This window comes from Aythya fuligula, chromosome 17 (assembly GCF_009819795.1).
Source record: "Aythya fuligula isolate bAytFul2 chromosome 17, bAytFul2.pri, whole genome shotgun sequence".
NCBI lineage: Eukaryota > Metazoa > Chordata > Aves > Anseriformes > Anatidae > Aythya > Aythya fuligula.
Window position 1 is genome coordinate 1,244,623 of NC_045575.1, and position 20,839 is coordinate 1,265,461.

Consider the following 20,839-nt stretch of genomic DNA (forward strand, 5'->3'; position numbering starts at 1 on the left):
TCTCAGATTTGCTCTTTACAGAGCATGTGTATCACATAATGAAAAGCTTACTTCTCCTCTGAAAAAAACAAACAACAAAATGCACCATTACTCAGTGATTTGGCCTAACAACCAAGTAATATGACAAAACCTGCAACAGCATCTGCACAGCACTGAGTTACCATTAGCCAAACAGATTTCAATTGCTGAGTTACTTTAAAAAAATAAATTTATTTATTTTTGAAGCAGGCTTCCTGGTGTTGATATATAAACCTCAACTTATAATAGAAATAGCTGCTGAGATGCATTGCCTATATTCTTTCATACTAACAAAAGTATGGAGATGACTGTAACTGAAAATGTCATTTATTACTTATTAGTTAAGGCCTACAACTAAACAGAAATAAATGCATATTCTACAAATTTCCAAAAGCTTTGCTGCTACTTACCATAATTCGCATTTTCTGCTGCAACTGATCTATCCGAGCCGATCCACTTGTCATAGTGAACAGCAGAGCTTGCCAAGATCACATTAACGACAGGGGACAGCGATCACTTCAGCAACACTGATCAGACATCTCCTGCAAATAAACAAAGAGCGTTCAGGTTCTGGTATGGCACACACACAGACCTACATGGGTAATACCACAGGAGACAAAAATCCCGGGTATTTCAAGGAAAAAAGCTGACTCTTGTTTTGAAACAAAGCCACCAGATTTAACTGTACAGAGTATCAGACCGTTTAACTTCCAGTTACTAAAGAATCAACAAGAAATTATCACTTAAAGCCTGGCATAACTGTGAAGGGTAAATAATTTGGTCTGTGTGATAGACAGATGTTAAATTTGAACACAGTTAAATCCGCATTTCACTGAGTACTGTTTGCAAATTCAAGTGTTGTCAATCACTGGTTAAACACTGAGCTCTGTGTTACTGTAATCTCAATTACTGTAATTTACTTTCTATTGTAAAGCTCCTTTCTGTGACAACATTACGTGAAGGACTACCTGAAGGCTGACCTTCAAGTGGCTGATTTTCAGCCTAAACACGGCTTTTACCATGACAAAGCAGTTTTTCTAATAACTCCCGAACAATGGCAGGAGATTAGCTTTGGCTTTAAATACATTCTTACTGCAGAGGTGAGGGAAAACCAGCAGCAATTAAGATTTCAGCAGTAACCGATAAATGTTTTCTGTTTAAATTTTTCCCTAATAAAAAAAATATTTAAACTTTGTAGCCAATGCACGTGGATACGAGGTTAGATGCGTTATTTTTTCTTTTAAAAGCTATCATATTCCTAGTCTTTAGGAAAAACTCAGGCTGTATTTCATCATCGTTCACTCAGGGTCTCTATTTTGTGTTGTCCACTTCTGGGTGGTCTCTGAAGAAGCGTCACACAGTGTCACTCTCCCGATCCATTTCTCTGTGCATTTACTTTACAAATATCAGTACTTTCGGGTCTTGTGGAATGTGGATCTTCTGTGCATGTGAATATTTAAAAGACCGGACTGGTGCCTTCCTGCGCCTGCCACCTAGAGCAGTTGTTTCACCTTCAGCTTCCCTTGAAGCTGAGCAGCACCACAACTGCACCACAAACTGCAGAGATTTATTTTTGTCCCTTGCGTTTGTGCCTTCATCTCCCAGGCAGGCCAACAAACTCCGCTCACCTTGCCAGGGCCCTTTCATCTTTCAATCCCCTTGAATTTCTGTCTCAACTACTTACACACACGCTGCGCTAGTCCCCTCGAGTCCACGACCTCTTCTTTCCAAAATAGTTGCTAACCCCATCAGCTTATCCGAATCAATCTGTTCCTTCCACGATCTCACAGATCTTAATGAAATCTTCCTCCCGCTCCCACTCCTTATTCTAAGAAACACCATCAGAATCCGATTAAAATGCTCTCGCATTCCAAGGATGAAAAAGCTTTGCGAGGAGCAGTCGTGCTCTAAACATAGCCCAGTAACTCCTGCTGAAACACGGACGATGCTAACAGAAAATACTGCAAAACAAAAACTCAAGGTGCAGGACTCGAGTGTGCTTGTTTGTGTCAGAGCACAGTTCTTTTCTTTGGAAAAGAAGGAGGCGGCACAGAGCTTCTTAAATGGAATAAAACTTGATCCTCAACGGAACGCAAGGCGGCAAATATACAACGTGGGACTTAATCCTTGCTAACAGCATGCGACACGGCTCTCCAGCCACCATTCCTACAGCACAATTTACCCTTTCTGGTTATACTTTTTCTGTAGTTTTATTGCACTACACTTCAGCTTCACAGCTGAAATCCCATTTCTCTACATGACCTCATGAAGGCTGTTTCCAGGCTTTCAATTTGTATTACTCAGATACCCCACAACAAAAACACGACCCCAAACAGGCAAGCGTTCAGAAAGGCACAACAAAATATTCTGGGGATAACATATGCAAAACAGGGTATATTTTTATAAGTTATGAAGCTCCCAGAACTTCAAGAAACTGTACAACAGATAAAGGGGAATCGTGCCATCAGCGTGTCGCGTGTAACATACACTACTCATCGCACCTCAGTTTTGAGGCACACACCTTGGTTTAGATAAATTTGCTTCTCTCTAGCAACATACTAGCTAGTCAACATAGCCACTCACAGAATTTGAGGAAATTAAAAAAAAAAATCAACTGTAGCCAACTCACATGAGAATCTCAAACGCTGCCAGCATCCATGACACCACGTGGGTGCCTGCTGTCACCGCGCACCCCTCGCTGCCACAGCCACCGGCGTGTCCCCAGCATGGGGACAGGTTGTGCCCCGCGCCCCCCTGCCCATGCCCACCCTTCCCTTTCCTCCCCTTCCCTGCTGCCACATTCTGCCCACGCACACGAACGTACCCGCGGCACCGAGATGACTTCTAATGTTTTGCCTGCTCGCCTCAAGAAGGGTGCGTGCCAGCTGGTCTCCTCCCTCGCTCCACTTCATCTGTCTCAAACCGAAATGCGTTCCCAAAAGCAAGTATTTGGGAACCTTCCCTGGCTTCGGTGACCACAGCGGACACACGTGGACCCCTCCGTGCTCAGTCTTAAACCCTCAGTGCCCCGAGGTGCTGCCTTTCATTGGCTTTCATTAAGCAGCTGGTCTTCCCTAGTAACATTGCTCAGCAGAAATCAGAGTGGATTCCTCTCCTCGTGGCATAATTCGGGTGATATTGGTGAGGGAAGGGCTCCACACATCACCCCTCGCTCCAGCCTGCCCGGCGCGCCGTGCCCAGCGGCGCACGCAGCGCTGTTATTTACACCCACGGTAATTCCCCTAAGCCTCTTAGGACAACGGGAGCAGCGGCCTGCAGATAATTTTTCCACCCACCACAAATCACGTGATTCCTGCCAAGTTCCTCGCTCACAAGTAAGGATGTTTTACATGATACAAAGCAATATCGTCTGCAACGGGTCCCGGAGCCTCCCAGCAGATAAACAAATTCATCTGTCTTGTGTAGGGATGGAAAGCACAAATTCCACAGGGAAAGCTTCCCTGCTCTAAAAGAAATAAATCCATTTAGAGAATTGAAAGCAATCAGAAAGCTGGGCTCTAATCAGTGACCGTGGCTGTTTCTACTAAGAATGCTCCATCAGAAACCCACCAAAGCAACACGACGTTTTCCTTCTTCAGGCACAACTGTACCAGCCAACAGCGATGGCTCGTCTGCTTGGCAGGGTTTTACCCACACAGCAAGCCACACAGGCTACTGGCAACAAATCCAAGCACCCTCTGTACAATGTACATTTATTTCACTCCTTCTACAGAAGATTTCTCCATTATTTGTTTGGGCCTTAAAAAAAATAATCACTTTTTCTCTCCCTCAATGGCTACATATTGGAATCAAAGCCTACAGCAATTCAAGGCAGCTTTTTTAAGCAGCCATCCTTCTGTTGCTTCCTGCAACACTTGGAGAGTCGCTGATAGGATCTACCCAGCTAATTATTTAATCCCATCACTTACTGTGCATGTATTAAAAAAGAAATGGCTTAGCAGTGTGCATGAACGCTATCCAGAACATAAGGCTTACTATAGCACAAAAAAATGCACAGAGGAAAACAACTTTTCTGAAACTTTGATAACTAAGTAAATTGGGCAACTAATTCGGCCATAAAGTCTCCTCCTATTCTTGGATTTAAGCCTGACTCGTGCTAGTAGCACCACCTTGCACTGAAATGGGAACCATCAGTTATATTTAAGAGGACGGACAGGGCCTCTCGTAAAGAAGTATTAACGACAACACTGCCAAAGTGGCTTTATTTTTTAAAAAGTACTCCTGGACATATTTATTGACAAAGTAAGAACAAGCAATAACATTCAGCAAAATTTTCCTGCCCCTGACTCACAAGAAGAGGTTCAATAGAACAAGGAGCTTTTATTTACAGGTTGAGATCTGGAAATAAGAATTCCACATCTCACAAGACAGACCTGACCCACAAAGCCCCATAGATATTCAATATTAATATCTGAAAGTATTGCACAGTTTAAAACATTCCTTCTCCATTCCTCATGTGCAAGGCTGCTTAAAGCCCTTGGTTTAAACAAAGGGCAGAGCACTGTTCTTTTGGCTGCTACAGTCCAGTCCCAACACAAGACCGAACTACTCCACCCTGACATTTTCTTCCACTGCAGAGAAAGATTAGTGTTTTGTTAAAGAGAGTGCCATCCTATAAATAGCTGCGTTTACAAGCACTTATAAATCTCTAATTGCTATTGCCAGTACAATTGCATAACTATCATCACTTGCTAAAGCTTCCCTGAGATGTAGACATGCAGAAAAGAACAGAAATATTTTCAAGTGTCCTTTCGATTATGTGCTGGCAGCTCAGTGCTAGAGGGACAACTTTACACCTTATATTTTAATAGTTTACATATTTTAACATACGTTACAAAGGAAGGTAGTTAAGCAGCTAGCAAATCATCAAGAACTCCAAGCATGTAACAGGCAATTACACAGGAAATAGCATTTATATAACGAAATCATAAATTTAAAGTTAAATAATTGGTATATCCATGTAATGGACAACATAAATCTAAGACTACATTCTTGGTGTAGCAGGGCAATTAATTGACATAGACAATCAGGTAAACACAATGTTAAAATGGGATTCAAAGGGAAAATGCAACCGTCCATAGCTGAGTCAAACTGCATGGGAAGGGTGGTAGGGCAGGGGCAGCCACCCTTGAGTGTGCTGAATTTGGGAGACAAAAAGATTGGTCTGGAGGGGATGACTTGTGTAAAAAAATATTATTCTAATTGTCCTCTTCCAAAGCTGTCAGTCCCATATAATTTTTTTTAACACTGTTTGCACATCACATATTAAGAGTGGCTAGACAAGGTGTATCTATACAAATCACAACACCCACTAATGAGCAGCGATGCTTCAGGCATTAGTCTGCTCCCAGCATGTGCATATTCTGTTCAGAAAGAAAAGAACAGGGGGCAGAACAGACCTGGAACTAGAGGATTTCGTCTCCAGTTATTTCTCAAAAGCAGTTTCAGAATCTCACCCTTCAAAACCATTTCATGTGGCTCTGGATGATCACCTGCTTGTTCTGCTGTTCCTCCCCCCACGCAGCATCCACCACCGCTCCTCTCCACCAGGAGGCTTTTCCCCCCAGTAGGGTCAAACAGTTTTGAATGAAGAATCTGTTATTATTCCCAGCAGAAAGATACCTCGGAACATTAAGTGTGACCATATGGCCCTGCAGACAGTTATGGACAACATCTTCACTGCCATGATCAACTCTGTCAAAGCAAGACTCTTGCAGCAGGAGGAAAAGCCCTGATTATCTTTGCCGGTTTGTTCTCTTTGAAAACAGATCAGCCAAGGGCACACAGGCTGAAAGAGCACGCTAGGCATTTCCTCTGACCCACACAAGCACCTCATTACACCTCATTCTTCCATAATTTCATCCTCCACAACCATCTCATTGAGAGTTTCAGAGCAAATTCTTCCCTTCCAAGTTCCACCGAGCTAATTTGCTATGAGAGTCTCACGAGACCCATCGAGAACAAACCTTATCCAAAGGCAAAACGCTTTGAATTTGTGGTGAATCATTATTTTTTGGTATCAGATGCTGTGCATCCTTACCCTCCTGAGTGAGTCATCTCTCATTTCCAGCTAGCATTCTGCATGAGGGACTCCACCTGGCTCATTAGTGGGTGGGTATTTTCAGAAACTCCAATTCTTTCAGCAGTTGAAATAGAGAACAAAAACAAAATCTTGATTTCTGCCAACACAAGATGACATTCAGCAGGAACAACGTGAATTACTGGTAAGGCTGAAGCTAGGCTAGGAGCATGTTTGTGCGGAAGGTCGGTATTCCCAGCAGGTCTCAGAAAGTGCTGCTTTGTTTGCTTAAGTCATCAAACATTTGTTTTTGTGGTCTGCTTCGACTCCTGTTAATATTCGCTTAGGTTTCATCCTTGTAAATGCGTTTCACCCACAACCAAGGCCTGCAAATGACTTCCCCAACATTAGATGCAGTTTAGCATGTAAAGACATTCCAGAAGCAATTGCATTGCATACCAGATGAAATATTAATGATCTGGTTTTGCTACAAGCAAGACAAATTGACCGTGGAACTGATGAAACAATAGTCAAAGCAATGCTCTTACAGGAGCATGATCAGTTGTTTCAGGTCTCTATTCTGCCTGCAGCCCCGAAAGGCAGTGAGGGTTACAGCCCCGGCACACAGAGGGCAAAGAGTTAAGTTTGTGACCTGGCACTTCTCTTCAAACCTGTTCAGAATCATTATTATCCAGAAGGAAGTTACATATTAATTTGTAGGAACAACATAGTCTCTGTGCTTGAAGCTGAACTCCACGTTTAATTGTATTTAAAACAAACTTTGTTTGGGATAACTTTTTCTGCACAGATTCTAGAGGAAGAGGGTTAAATCCTCAGATTTGTCTTATTTGTCATCTGACCATGCTGCATACCACAACAAAATTAATCACATGCTAATGTACTCACACCACTTTGGAGCCTCTGTGACCTTGCTTGGAAGGGAGGAGATTTGGCCTGAACTGTTTCAGAACCGCATCCAGCGTGACACCGTCAGCAGCAGGACCCACGGCCCCGGGGCATGAGGCAGGGCCACGCTGGGTTGGGTCCTCAGCCTCCGGCCCCGAGCTGGTCCCATGGACGTGGCTGAAAGAGGATGAGCAGGGAACCGAGCTGGCCACAGCACGGGGCTGTGTGGGATGGGGAAGAGGCCGGAGAAGAGGCCGGCATCCTTCCAGCTGAGCCTCCCTCCGGGAAGCCGCCCTCCACACCGAGTTCCGACAGTAAAAGGAGCTCGGAGACCACCCACACCTGACCAGATTTACTCCAGCTGTCCACACTTCTCTTCCTCCTGGTAGTGAGGGAGGACAAAGGACAAGGGTATCCAATCCCAGTGCCAACAAACACGGGTCTGAGCCCCGAATTCTCCATCTCGTTCACAGCATCGCTGCCATCAGAGCCATCAGCTGCTGTAAGCACCTTACAGACAACAGCCAGACTGCTGGGACAGGTTCCTCCAAAACTACACAGACACTGCCATTGATACTGCTTACTTCATGGAGCAAATATCCCTCAGAAAATCCCCACAGTAAAACACTGGCTGTTTGCCACCCAGTATGCAAACAGGCAAAACTAATGAGACCTTCAAAAGGTGCCACGCTCGCCTTGCTCATGAGATGGATCCGTGCAGGCCCCTTTGGGTCACACAGGTCAGAGGTCCGAGCACAACAGATCTGTGGGCTTTGGATTATTAAGAAAAAAAAATCCACCCACTTGTTACAAAAATAGGCAAGTGCCTTCACAGAGCTACCCCTTGCAAGCAAAGGCTACGGAGCCTTCAGAAATAAACCCGACACATCGCCCTGTGCGCCCAGGAAGGAATCCGAGGGAACAGATCGTTTTGTACAAATTGAGCCTCTGAGGGTCACTGCATTACAGAAATAGCACGATGTGAGAAGACATTTCCTGCTTGCCTCTGCGCGGGGCAGGTGCCTGTGTCAGAGGAGTTGCTAGGAGAGGACAAGCACATAATCCTCGGATCTTCCTCCTCAAGTTCTAACAGGATTTCCAGTGCTGCAGAGCACATCTGTGACCCTGCCCAGGAAACCACCTTCAGAAAGGATAACCAACTTGGCCTGTTCTGTGATTAACTTGGAGTTTCCAGTACTGATTTATGAATGCTGTGTATTTTATACGTTCACACGATTCCTGAAAAGGGGATTAAGGTATTAGCACACAGAGAAAAGCACGAAGTAGTTTCATCCAGCATTTAACATTAAGAAAACCTGAAGCTACCTGCCTTGAAGCACTGCCTTCATCAACCTAGGAGGTCATTCAACACTTTAATCATCTGAAGAAAACCTACACCCATAAAAACAGAGGACAAAGGAAAAAGTAATGGGAGAGAATACCATAAAGAAATAATGACAGATTAGAAAATATATATATAAATGCAGAACACCTGGGCAAAGCTAAAATACACTTTCCACAAGGAAGAGAGCTCTTCCTTTTCTAATCCCCATGATTTGTCCTTACTGTGAAGGTTCAAAGCCAGCTGTTTCGGGTCACTCTACAGCTACTGTCAATGTTTATTAAAGAGGGAAAACCACTTGACCCCGGGAAAAGGTCTTTGGGGCAGACCTGGCTGGCGGGACAGGACCTGACCATGGCAGGGGAACGTCACAGCCCCGACCAGAGGAGCCAGCAGGAGGCCAGGCCCCGTCCTGCACATGTACAGCAGGGGGTGACCGACACCTAGATTTGAGGTCTGAGCAGTAAGGGTCCTATGCTTCAGTGAAAAGAAGGAACGTTTACACTTAGCTCATATCTGCACTTGTCGTGAAGAATGAATTTTGAGGCTGAACCACCATCAGCTGAAAGACTCCTGCCCAAACCACACAAAAGACTTGGAGCCGAGATGCCGTAACACGTTGTGCTACTTCTAAAGCTTTCACCCAGCAAAAGCGAAACCTGCCACTGCATATTTTTGTTAGGTATATACCACTCGATGCTTTCACTTGCTGGTGTTCTGCTATTTTTTTTTTCCTTAAAATCACACACCAAAAAGCTCTGTGTTCAACAGCTGTGGATTTTACTTCTAACACCACATTCTCCTTCAACTCTGGCAGCCAGGACTGCCTAGGAGCAATTTCACCATTCCACCTTTCGAATATTTGCGTAACTCATGACAGAACCACGTAGCCCAGCTGGGCCAACAAGCCACCACACTCAAGCCCCAAATATTTGTCCTGGACATTACCTGAGGAACGAGCTGCAGAACCACGGCACTGGCCCCGCTGGAAGCAGGGCTGGGCCTGGAGGCCTGAAGAGGAGCCCGGGTTGCTCTCTTCTGTGAGCAAACGAGCAGCTTCCAAGGCTGCTCCTGTAACTCGTAGGAATTTGTCTTAAAGATCAAGCTTGCCACAGAACTGTACCACAACTGTACCCATGTGAAGCAGACGGGAATGATACCTCATTGTTAGAGCCAGAGAAGACAAAGAGCTGGCATTAAGGAACGCCACAGCCTGACCTCGCTGCCCTCGTTGGGATACCAGGGCAGGCAGCAGGTCCCGAGCACACATTCGGAGGCTCAGCAGCAGGGCAACTGCGTGTTTACAGCTCCTCGCACCAAGCTCTGGTTCTCCAGGATTCATCTCAATTATCACAGGATGCAGCTGAGCTGTCTGCAAACATTAAAGGAGAAAAGCCGTAGGCACCACCTAGCAAATTTCGACTCGCAGCATTCCTGGTGGCTGACAGCGAGGAGTCGCAGCACACATCCAGAACCAGCCTCCCCCCTTGGCAGGAGCCGAGCCAATGTGGGCACTTCTGAGAGTGGGAATGCAGGGGAGTTTCTGTGGCTGCCCTTTTTTTTAATGCATGGACCCCAGAGCCCAAAAATGCTCAAGACGAAATGGAAGGAGCAGCAGAATTAAAGTTGGACTTATTTTATCTGGTATCGGCATCACCTCCGAGTGAAGTTTTCCAGCACACCCAGCAATGGCCCAAGACCATGTTGAAAATCCAGCTTCAGCGTGAGTCCTGGCAGGGCAGGGCAGCAGCACACAGCCCCAAAACACCAGTCTCCTGCCCAGCACTATGGACAATGCAGGAAAGGCTGCCTGATGAAGTCCTCCCAGGTTGTTGATCCTATAACAGCAATTCGAATGCTGTACTTAAAAGATGACCTGATTTTGAACAAGGCAGTTATTAAAAATATCTTCAACCGGATTAATTTTGCACTTGTTATGCCTTTCAGTATATAGACAGAGCCATTAAAACTCAAATAGACATGAGCATCAGATTTAGATTTTTCCACTCATGTCCAGTAAAAATCAAAAATAAATTTAGACCAGAGAGAGAGGGGTGGATCTATTTTGAGTCAAAATAAAATACTGTTATAAAAGTTAAACTCTCAATAACAGATTTTGGCCAAGAGAATGTTAAATGCTATGTCAACATCTGCTCTACTGAAAATTTCAAAGTACTGAATTGCTTTGATAGTTCTTTGACCTCTGCCCCACATATTCAACACAGCGTTAATTTGGGAAGGAATTATTACTGCAGCAGGGTGCCGCTTCCTATCCAGCATCTGTAACCTGCCCCAAGCTGTGTACCACAAAAAGGCTGCCAAGCAAAGAACATTTGTGTCAGGGGAGCCACTGCTGCTCCATCGATAAGGCTCCCACTGTCACACACGGTCACATCTAGCTGTCCACATACACCAATTGCCTAAGCTTCCCCACCACCACCAGTGCAATTACCCGTTGCAGAAATACTGGGAGTTTTGCTTCTTTCATTACCTGGTAGCAAGTCCTCGTTAGCAGCAGCCCACAAAGGAGTTTCCTCCTCCACCAGCAGCCACAAATTTAACAGGGCACTGCAGTTTTGCATGACCGTGAGGACTCAGACCTGTTTTTTTCTCGTTTGTGAACAAAAGCACATTTAAGCCAAGAACTCTGACAGCACAAAACCTACACATTGGCCATTGTTTACTGCCTCGTTCTTCAGACACACGATGCTACGCAGGAAAATCAAGGCCTGTAATGAATTACTGGTCAGCACGCTATCTGGAAGCTTTGTGACTACAACAACTCCCTCCATCTCCTTATATGCTCAAGAAAGCACAGACAGGGAAAAATAGCCAATTAACTGAAAGTCAACAGTTCAGTCTCATAAAGCCTTACACATTTGGGAGGGGGGCAGAAAGCAGAGCAGCAGCACACAGAACACAGCACGGGTGTCCGAGCACAGTCCCACCGGGATGGGGAGCACGGGTATTTTTGTGCCACAACCCCACAGCACTCCTTTAAGCTTTCTGATAGGTTTTAAGCACAGGAGCCGCAGAATGTAACACATCAGAATGAAGATAAAACAGAGAAACCTTTAATAAAAGGTGCAGACTGTCAAACAACACACGTACAACGCAGAGATTTACTGGCTGACACATGCACAGGAGGGCTGGCAGGAAGGCTCTCACCAGCCCACCCCTCTCCAGATGCTAACCTGCCATCTGCTTCATTGCCACCTTCCCCTACACCCTTTAAAGATCTCAAAAATGCTGAGTTTGGGTGCCCCTCCCACACTTACAGGTCTTTCTGTGCTCCGATCAGCAACTGGGTCCTGCTGGAACCAGTGCAATTACCAGGATGCTGAGACATGGCCTTCCAGAAGAGTTGTCTCAGTACTTCAAGGAGCCAACACAAGCAGAATGGTGTAGGTCAACCTTTACAAAGGTTGTAAAGCAATAATTAACACCCAGAATGAAATGAGCAGGAGGCAGGCAGAAAAGTAAAAGAAGTCTTGCCCCAAAAGCACACGTAAAGGCTCCAGCCATCGCAAGGTATAATGATGCTTCTCCTTCACCGGGAGCAACGCCACCGAGTCCAGGTTTCTCACATCGTTAGAAAGGATGCAACAGGCATAAGAGCACAGTCATTCACAGAGCAAAGCTAAACAGAGAAGAAGAAAGGATTTTTAACTTTAAAATAACCATTTTTAACACCCATAAACGCAGCAACTTGAAAGACCGCTAACCTGGAATTGAAGCCATCCAAAACAAAGAAACCTAAAATAACCTAACCTGCTCCACATAGAGCCAGGCTTGTGCAAAACCCATCCCAGTCAGCCATGCATCCACAGTGCAGAAAAGTGGATTCAAAATCAACTCTCTTTGACTTTGTGTCACAGTCCAACACCAGCAAAGACAACAGCATACGCGATCATTACATTAAACACGTATCTCAAATGCTTTAAGATGTCACCAAGTCTCTAAAGGTACTTACTGCACACACTGTTAGGAATCAGTATTAATACATGCTCCTAGACTCAAGACCAAACACAAGAGAAAAGGCTCCGCGTTGTTCGCAGGAGGCAGTCAGTAACTGGACCAAACTTACACATCTGCTTCCAGACACAATCTCATTTCATTTTTGTCTGCACATAATCCATGAATTCAATCATCACAGGTGCCCTGTATCCCAAAATAAAGTCCTTTCCTCCAGAAAAAATAAAAATAAAAACGAAAAAAATTTTAAAAAATTACATTTCATCCTAAGCAAGGCTCCTGCCTCTCCTAGCTCTCATCTCCAGGTGTCAGACTGGCCCGGCAGCGGCACTGTTTAAGCGCACATCTCAAGTAAGGACCTCAGTACAAACCAGCCCCGTGGTCGTGCTTCCCGCAGCCGATGGCAGCACCAGGCACAAGACGGCTTCTCCCTGCCCAGAGCTAACCCTCAGCACCCCGAGCGCCGAGCAGAGGCTCTGATGGAATCTGCAAGCACTGCAGAAGCCAAAGGAAGCGCAATTCCAATACGTTTAACAACCGAATTAGCATAATGCTCAGCATGCAGAAACCAGCTTCCCTGACCTTCCCAAAACGCTGATCCGCAACTATCGATGAGCCTCTCCTATGTGTGCTGTGATTCAAGTACAGCTAAGAAAGGAAACCAGAAAACATCCATTGCCCCGTCAAGTTTAGCGAGAACAGCTCAGAGACGTGGAAACCTCTCCTGCAACCACACACAACCTCGGAGCAATACCCAGAACCTCTCAGTACTATGCAAAATTGCATTTGAGGGTGAGAGGATCAGAACTAGTACCAGAAACCCTCCTGCAGTCATACCAGTCCATTTAATCTCTTCTTCATTACAAGTGGTAACCACAGAGATGGGATACTCTTAAAAACCTTTCTTTTGTAAAGAACAAACTGAACGCTGACTAGTAAGAATTACAAGACACGTACATTCAAGCATGATTTATAAATACTTCACATTAATTGCATAAATCACGATGTCTACTTTCTCAAACACAACTGCTATCGTAGGCTGAAATATAACATGCAAGAAAAAAAAAACTCTATACTGTTCATAGATGCATACTGTAAGGATAGGATGATATTTAAGGTAACCATTAGGGTGCTTAAAATATTCTAAGGGCAAATTATACTAATATCTGCCATTTGAAAGCACCGACACAGTCAGAGCACTGTTTGACAACAAGCAACAAAAATGACATTTCTTGTAAGGTCGCTAAGTAAAGGAACAAACCAGCTGCACTGCACAGCTCGGGCCTCAATGCCCGTTTTAGAAAGGCATCCCTGCTCGTCCTGCTCAATGAGGAATTCAGAGCGTTCTCATGAAAATCAAACGCAATTATGGTGGCCAGAAATTCCAGCCCTGTTTAAAACATACGACTTTGCTGGGCCAAATGCTTTCGTTACGGATGAGAGGGCTTTGTCCATCGAAAGCCTTGTATGGCTGAATGTACGCGCGGCAGATAAACATCCCTCTGTGGCTTTGGCACCACTCGCTCCCTACCAAGAGTTACTGATACTGGAGCTGAATTCAGAAGGCAGCCAGACTCCAATCCAAGCTGGAGTCTGAGCTCATTAAAAGAAAGGAATAAACACCGGCTTAAATTCCATTCCTGTTTGTGTCTTCCAAGCACTAACCAACATTGATCACCCCACGTTTGCATCGGCAGGAATACCAGAGCTGCCCAGTTATTAGCGCCACTCGATGAGAGGCACAGAAGGCACGTGCTTAACCAACACCACCACCAGAAAAACAGCCACTGCAAAAACATAAACAGTGGCTGATGTGTATGGAGACAACATGGTTTGCACCAAAAGCACACACAAACACTCATTTTCATGCATTTCACTAAAATACCAGCAGCTTTTTACCCGTAGAAAGGAAGGATAACGTTTTTTGGCTTTAACTCTTAGACTTAAGAGAAAAACCAACAAAGCAAAACCATCATCACCATCACTTCTTCACCTCTTCTCCTCTCCACCATGCAAACCCAAGCATTTCAAACCCCAAAACACAGCTAATTTCTTTTTCTTCCATCTTGCCATTCATCTTACGTGCACCCAAGCCGCCCCTGCGGCCAAGCTGAAGCTGCCTGCTCTCGGGCTGGCCTCGCTCAGGGGCACACACACGCTTACGAGTGATGCCAACACACCACGGACCGCGCTGCCGAGCGGTAACTGGGTCAGGCACGCAGCCGAGACCACAGCAGAGCCTGGTCCTCACCTCCCACCGAGCTCCCCCAGCCTTGTAGAGCTGGGCAACTACAAGATTGCTCTGATTAAAGAAACTTCTGGAGCGCACACGCAGGATTTTTTTTTCCCCCTCCAAGTGAAAACCATGCAGATAACTCATTGCTGCAGGTTTGGTTATCTTTTTCTACTTGTTACAGCAAGCTAATGGCCATCCTGACTCATAATTATTACAACAGCGAGAAGCTTTCGGTTCTCACACTGTTGCGAGTCCAATATTCGTTTTATTTCAGGCATGCCACGGCTTTATTATAGCTCAAAATGGAAAGTTCGGGCATTTAATACTGATAAGAACTTCTACGGAACAGCTCTGTAACTGGCTTGAAGGCTGCCCAGATTTTCCCCCAGAGGCTTCAGCGCACATTCACAGGACAGGACCCGAAACGCCAACAAGCAGCAATTTCAGCTCACAATCCCCCGCAGCCCCACACTGCCCAAATCACAGCACCACAATCACACCAGCCTAAAAAAGTGTTACGTTTCCCTTCCTGTCCTCAAGTGTGTTTGTAGAGGTGAACAGTACAAAAAAAGTTCGACCCCCATCGTTTCCATGTAATTGTAAAGTACCGAAAACTGCCAAAATATGTATTAACAATTTGGAAATTTCTCCTTCTTAAGCGGATGTATTGAAAAATAACCCCACCCAGCCCTGAAAGCCGTTTGAGAGCTTTCTTGCTGTAGTTCCAGCATCACACATTTCCAAAACAAACCAAGGACAGTTGGAAGCAAGAAAATAAGCCATGTGGGTTTGGGGAAGGAGCCTAAAAACGATCAAGCTGTTTACAGAGTCGCTTCTAGGCCTGACAAAAACCCTCAACCCCCGAGCAGACCTTTCCCATGAGCTGTTCAGCTCCTACCAGCTGAGTTTCACCACGAATTTCACTCGAAGCCAGCGGGCAGAGCACGCCCTCGGCACCGCGGGAAGCACAGGGGGCAGCCCAACAGCACGCTGCTCGGACATTTTGGGAGCAGGTAGTGCCCTCGGCTGCAGGGGCATCCAGAATTTACCAAGCACGAGGGCTTCTAGCTGTGCTGCTAGATCTATGACACCTGTGCTGCAAACTGGGGACAGCCACCGCACGGTGCCAAAGGCCACTCCCGCACCAGGAGAGTCCTCGTTTAAACAGGTCCCGAGGCCAAAGCAAGAAGGTCGTGGCTTTTTCCCACATGATGCCTTTGGATGATTCCTACACAGAAAACAAAAAACACACCTAAAACGTTGCAACACCCCCAGCTTCTCATCACCCTTGCACGCCAAGCACAAAGAGGTGATACAGAGCGCTCACAGCATCGCTGCAGCGTCGTGCCCGGACTTGCAGGATCAAGCACTTCACTTCAGGCTCCCTTTTACAACAGCCCACTGAACACAATGTGATCTGCTCCGTGAACAGCACCTTAAAGTTCTGAATAGACACAGCACGTTCCTCCCCAAAGCTGCTTGCTGCTTAAGAATCGAAAAAGGAGACCCAAAAGATTGTGGCTACGTTAAAGAATGATATAAACTAGCAGAAAAGCTGAACACTGAGCATCTCCCTGCCACCAACAGCATCACGTGAAAATCTACCAAACTCTGGAAGTGAAAGACTTCCAACCAGCATTATTCATACCCTCCTGCGGGAAAACATCCTATAAAAAGAAAGCTTGGAAGTACGAAAAGGACAGCGGCACTGCATGTAACTGGATGCCAAGGATTTGAAACTTGCAGCGAGACAGGCACGCACACACCCCTTTCACTAGTCACATCTTTAAATACCTCCACAGCACGCAGCTCGGCGTGACAAACCCACCGGCAGCAGAAACTTCCCCTGGCAAGGGAGCAGCACCCAGTCACCGGTTTCGGTGGAGCATCGAGGTGAGGAAACCTTCCAGCTCAGGGAGAAAAACGGGGATAGACGGGACTCCTCGGTAAGGAACCAACACGTCCAGGCACATGGGCAGCACGAGGTCCAAGCCCTGTGCCACCAACCTGTAGGGCATCCCCACAAGCACTGCTGCGCTGAGGTTTTCGAGCCTGTGGGAAGCTTTTTTACCACTATTTAGAAACTCACAGACAGGAGAAAAATCACCAGGAGCTGTGTCAGCTTTGTTCGGATGGCTCTTGGAAGAGCAGCCCGAGGAAAGACGGCTCCGAGAGCAGAGGGAAAGCAAAGACCGAGCCCGCGGAAAGGAGCAGGCAGTGAGCGCAGCAACGCATTCCTCTCCAAGGAGAAAGAGCTCGTTTTTTACTTCACCGTAACCAAGCCCATGTGAAGGGGAAAGGAGGCGACAAGGCAGGCTGCAGAATTACCTAGTAGCCAGGGAAACAAGGCACTGACCGGAGCAGGGCCCGGGACAACGCCGGAGCCGCGCGGGGAACGCGTGCTCCTTGTGGCACAGTCTCCATTCCGCGCTCAGCCTGCACAGCACCAGGGCTGGAGAGCTTCTTAAATACCGTCCTTGGAGGCTGAAATTCTTGCAGCCAAGTCTCTTCCCAAGCCGTAACTCATTTTTCCTCTCTTCTGAGGAACTCAGGCCTGCAGGAAGCCCGCGGACACCCGAGGGGCTCAGCTCGCATCGCAGGCAGCAGCGCTGCTGCACGTGGTTGGAAACAGCATTAAAACAGGAAAATCAAAGCTACGTGCAGCTGGCAGCACGGCGCTGAACGGAGGCAATAAACCACTCAATTACCAGACATTAAAGCCTTCCCAGGACCTTGCTATCTGCTCGGCCAGAGCCCAGATGCGGAGCGGCGGCGATGGGCACGCGCCGACCTTTCTCCCCCAGCCCAATGGCACCGCGAGCACCAACCTTGGACCGCAGTCACATCATTTACTGCCGCGTATAAAGCGGGACGGGAAAAATGACAAGCTGGCGAATTTCAGGGGGAGGGCAGCCCTGGGCTTCTGCTGCTTCCAGGGAGCGGCAGCGCTATGACAGAGTCATTTTGTTCTTGGGGATGTTTGGGGAAAGGAGCGATATTCAGAGCAGAGACGTGCAGAGGAGCTGCACGACCATCACCATGAAGCTGCTGATGGGTGGACGCTCCCCTCCGCTCCCAGAGGCAGGGATCAGACCCAACCCTGGATCCTCACTGGGGGAATTCCTTCGGTGTCCAACCGGGCACCCACCGGGGTGGGTTAGGGGCAGCCTCCACCGTCAGCCCCATTCCTGCCTCTCGCCTATCCCGAAGCAAAACCCACCGCAGACTGACTCCCCAGTACACCCCATGGCTATTTTTACAGGAAAAAGCACAAAACACAATGACAAAAACCCTATAAAACAGCACGAAAAGTTGATAACCACTCGAATGGAAGATTTTGGGGAAAAACACCCGTGCCGAGCCCCCCGCCAGCCCCCCCCCCCCACTGCCAGCACCCCGGAACACCCCGAGGTGGCACGGGGAGATAACACGAAGGGCGGTGAGGGAGGGGGGGGCTCCTCCTGCCGAGGCTCTCCCCGGCCCCGCCGTTACCGGGGGCACCCGGCTGCCCTCCCCCCACCCCCCCACCCACGGGGGGAACCCAGCGGCCCCCCCCCACCCCCGATGGCCGCCCCGGGGCCGTTCCCCACCGGCAACACCCTGCGGCACCGGGGGGGCACCGGGGGGGTACGGGGGGGGCTCCGGCTCCGACCCCTGCCCGGCCGTGCCCCCTGCAGGACCCCCCCGGGACCCACCCGGGACCCCCCTAACCCACCCCAAACCCCCCCCCCCCGGTGCTTCCCCGCCCCGCCGGTACCGGCCGTGCCGCAGCGACAGGCGGCGCTGCCCGGGGGTGCCCCGGGGTGTGTGGGGGGAGCCCCGGGGTGGGGGCAGCGCCCCCCGCACCCCCCGCGCCCCCCGCGCCCCCCGCCCGCTCTCACCTCCCGGCCCCGCCGCGCTCCGCGCCCCGCCGGGCAGGCGCCGACCGGGCCGGGCACGGCCCGGGGGTGGGCGTGGCCAGGGCGGAGGGCGGGGCGGAGTGGGCGGGGCCTCGCCGAGCCACGCCCCCACGCAGTGCCCGGCCGCGGGGGGAAGCGGCTCTGTTGTCAAGGCGACCGCGCGGCGCCGCTGGGGTGGGCGGGGCCGAGCCCCCACCACCACCACCACCGCGCGGCCCCCACCCCGAGAGGGTGAGGGAGGCCACGCCCCTTCCACCTGCACCCCCCCCCCGGTGGCGGCGGGGAGGCCGCGGGTTCGAGTCCCGCCCCGGGAGCGAGGCCGGCGGCAGCCCTGAGGGAAGCACAGCCCCGTGTCCCTTCGCCCTTCCAGAGCCCCCGTGCCAGGCAGTGGCTGGGCAAGCTCGGTCACCAGCGCTGGGGACAGAGCTTTAGGCTGTGAAGGGGACGTGTGTCCTCAGTACGGAGCCATTCCTCCTCAGTCTGGGGGCATTCCGCCTCAAATAGGGCTGTTTCTCCTCAGATAGGGGTGTTTCTCCTCAGATGAGGGTGTTTCTCCTCAGACCAGGCGGGTTTCTCCTCATCATGGGGCAGCTCCATGCCCACCAGGAGCCCCCCAGCCTGCCTGCGGGCACCTCAGCCGTGCTGCCCCCCAGGCTGTGAGGTGGTGTCAGCGCTGACTCTGCTCCTTGCCACCTTGCCAAGGTGTGGTTTGTGTGCTGGAGGAGTCCAAAGTCAGCTCCGGGGCCGGTGACTCACTGGGCAGGCAGTGCCCAGGCCATGGCCAGGGCGAGCGGTGGCAGCGAGGGCGGCTCCACGCCCTCAGCCAGCTCCCAGCAGGGCCGCGGGGCACCCGGCAGCATCCCCATGTCAGCAGGGAGCCCACCAGTCACTGCCCATCCACACCTCGCTTCCACTCCAGATTTTAGGGCTCCTGGGCAGATCAGGCTGATTTATCTTTCCGTGCCCTGTGCCTGCAGTGCCGGAGGGAGGTGATGCTTCCTTGGTGCGCCTCAGCTACGAGCAGGAGCTGCCCGGTGGCTGCTCCAGGCAGGTGTGTGGCTGGGGGCCAGGGGAGAGCTCTCAGCAGAAGCACCCAGCTGCACGATAGCTGTGCGAATAAAAGAGAGCCTCACCTCCTCTTTCCCCACCCTTGTTGTATACACCCACATCCCATTTAAATCAAGATCCCTTTCCCACAGACCCCCTTGCTCCCAAATCAGGCTAATATATGTATTTCCCCCACCTTAGCAATGCTTTTATCTTCACCACATACAAACACAAAGGGATCCCAGCTCCGTGACTCATTCACCTTCCCCTTTTCCAGAAACGAAGGCACAATCCTGTCCCCTCATGCTCCTGTCCCCCCACCCCAGCACCCTCCTCACATGGCCAGCACAGTCACCTCCATGCCGGCACCCATCCCGCAGCCCGGGCCATTGCTGGGACTGACGCATGCCCGCACGGCGAGGGCGATCCACGGCTCAGATTAGTGCCTCTGCAAACAGGGTGTTACTGCTTTTTCCCTCTTTGAAGTGGTTCTCGGTCCACCCATCGCTTGGGAACCACTGCTCAAGCACACGGGGCTTTCAGAAAGGAATGGGAAACAATGAAATCGCCTGATCAGTTATTCAGGTGCCGCTCTAATGGCATCACCCTCCACAAAAACTCCTACATACCACGACGCAGCCAGAGATGAGAGAACTGGCCGAGCCAGGCTCTGGAGGCTGCGTAGCCTTTGGGAAGGCTGCATTCAAATGGGCGACTTCAAGAAGAGCAGACGCCTTCCCAAGAAGCTGCTGCCTCGTTTCCCACTGTCTGAGGAGGAACCTCAGCGTGTGCCTTTGCAAATACCCAGGGCGATGAGACTTGGGAAGTTCAAAGGAGCCAGAGCAGCTCTCAATGCTTCAAGCCCCAGCAGGCCAGGGGCGGCAGCTGCACCTGCGGGACCGCAGAGCTGCGGGGTGGATGCAGGCCCGGTCTCGAAAAGCCTCCAGTGTAGAGCTGGAGGGGCCGTATCCTAACCCTCACTCAGCCTCTGCTGCCCTGGGGAGATCCCAGCCCTATGGGAACGGGAACGGCTGCGGTGTGGGGCCAGTACAGTGGGAACCACGGGACCCGCAGCGCTGCTGCAGAGAGCCGGGATCCCCTGGCACCGGGCACAGCAGGCGGCACCGCGGCCGTGGTGGCTCCTTGGGGAGGGACCCGTGGGACCTGATGCGGGGAGGGCTCCTTCCCTGTGCCCTCTCCCTGCTACGACCCTGCCCGACCCCTTCTCCCACTGTTTATCAGCAGGTATTTGACTGGAGTTAACCGCAATCTAGGGGCAGCGTTAAACGCAGAGCCCTGTTCCGTCGCCCCATGTACATAAATTAGAGCTGTAATTCCACCCCGCGGTGTGAATGGCAATAGCAAACAAACGCTGC

General features: G+C 49.5%; 1 protein-coding gene across 1 annotated transcript in view; it reads right to left on the reverse strand.

Annotated features, from left to right (window-relative positions):
* The window catches only part of KIAA1671 (KIAA1671 ortholog), a 71,852-nt gene extending 53,407 nt beyond the window's left edge, over positions 1-18,445 (reverse strand). Inside the window, exons 1-2 of the mRNA XM_032198688.1 lie at positions 18,399-18,445; positions 429-560 (exon numbers count right to left, since the gene is read on the reverse strand). The gene's annotated coding sequence lies outside the window, so the exon portion shown is untranslated. The remainder of the gene's footprint in view (positions 1-428; positions 561-18,398) is intronic.
* Positions 18,446-20,839: the final 2,394 nt, after the last annotated feature.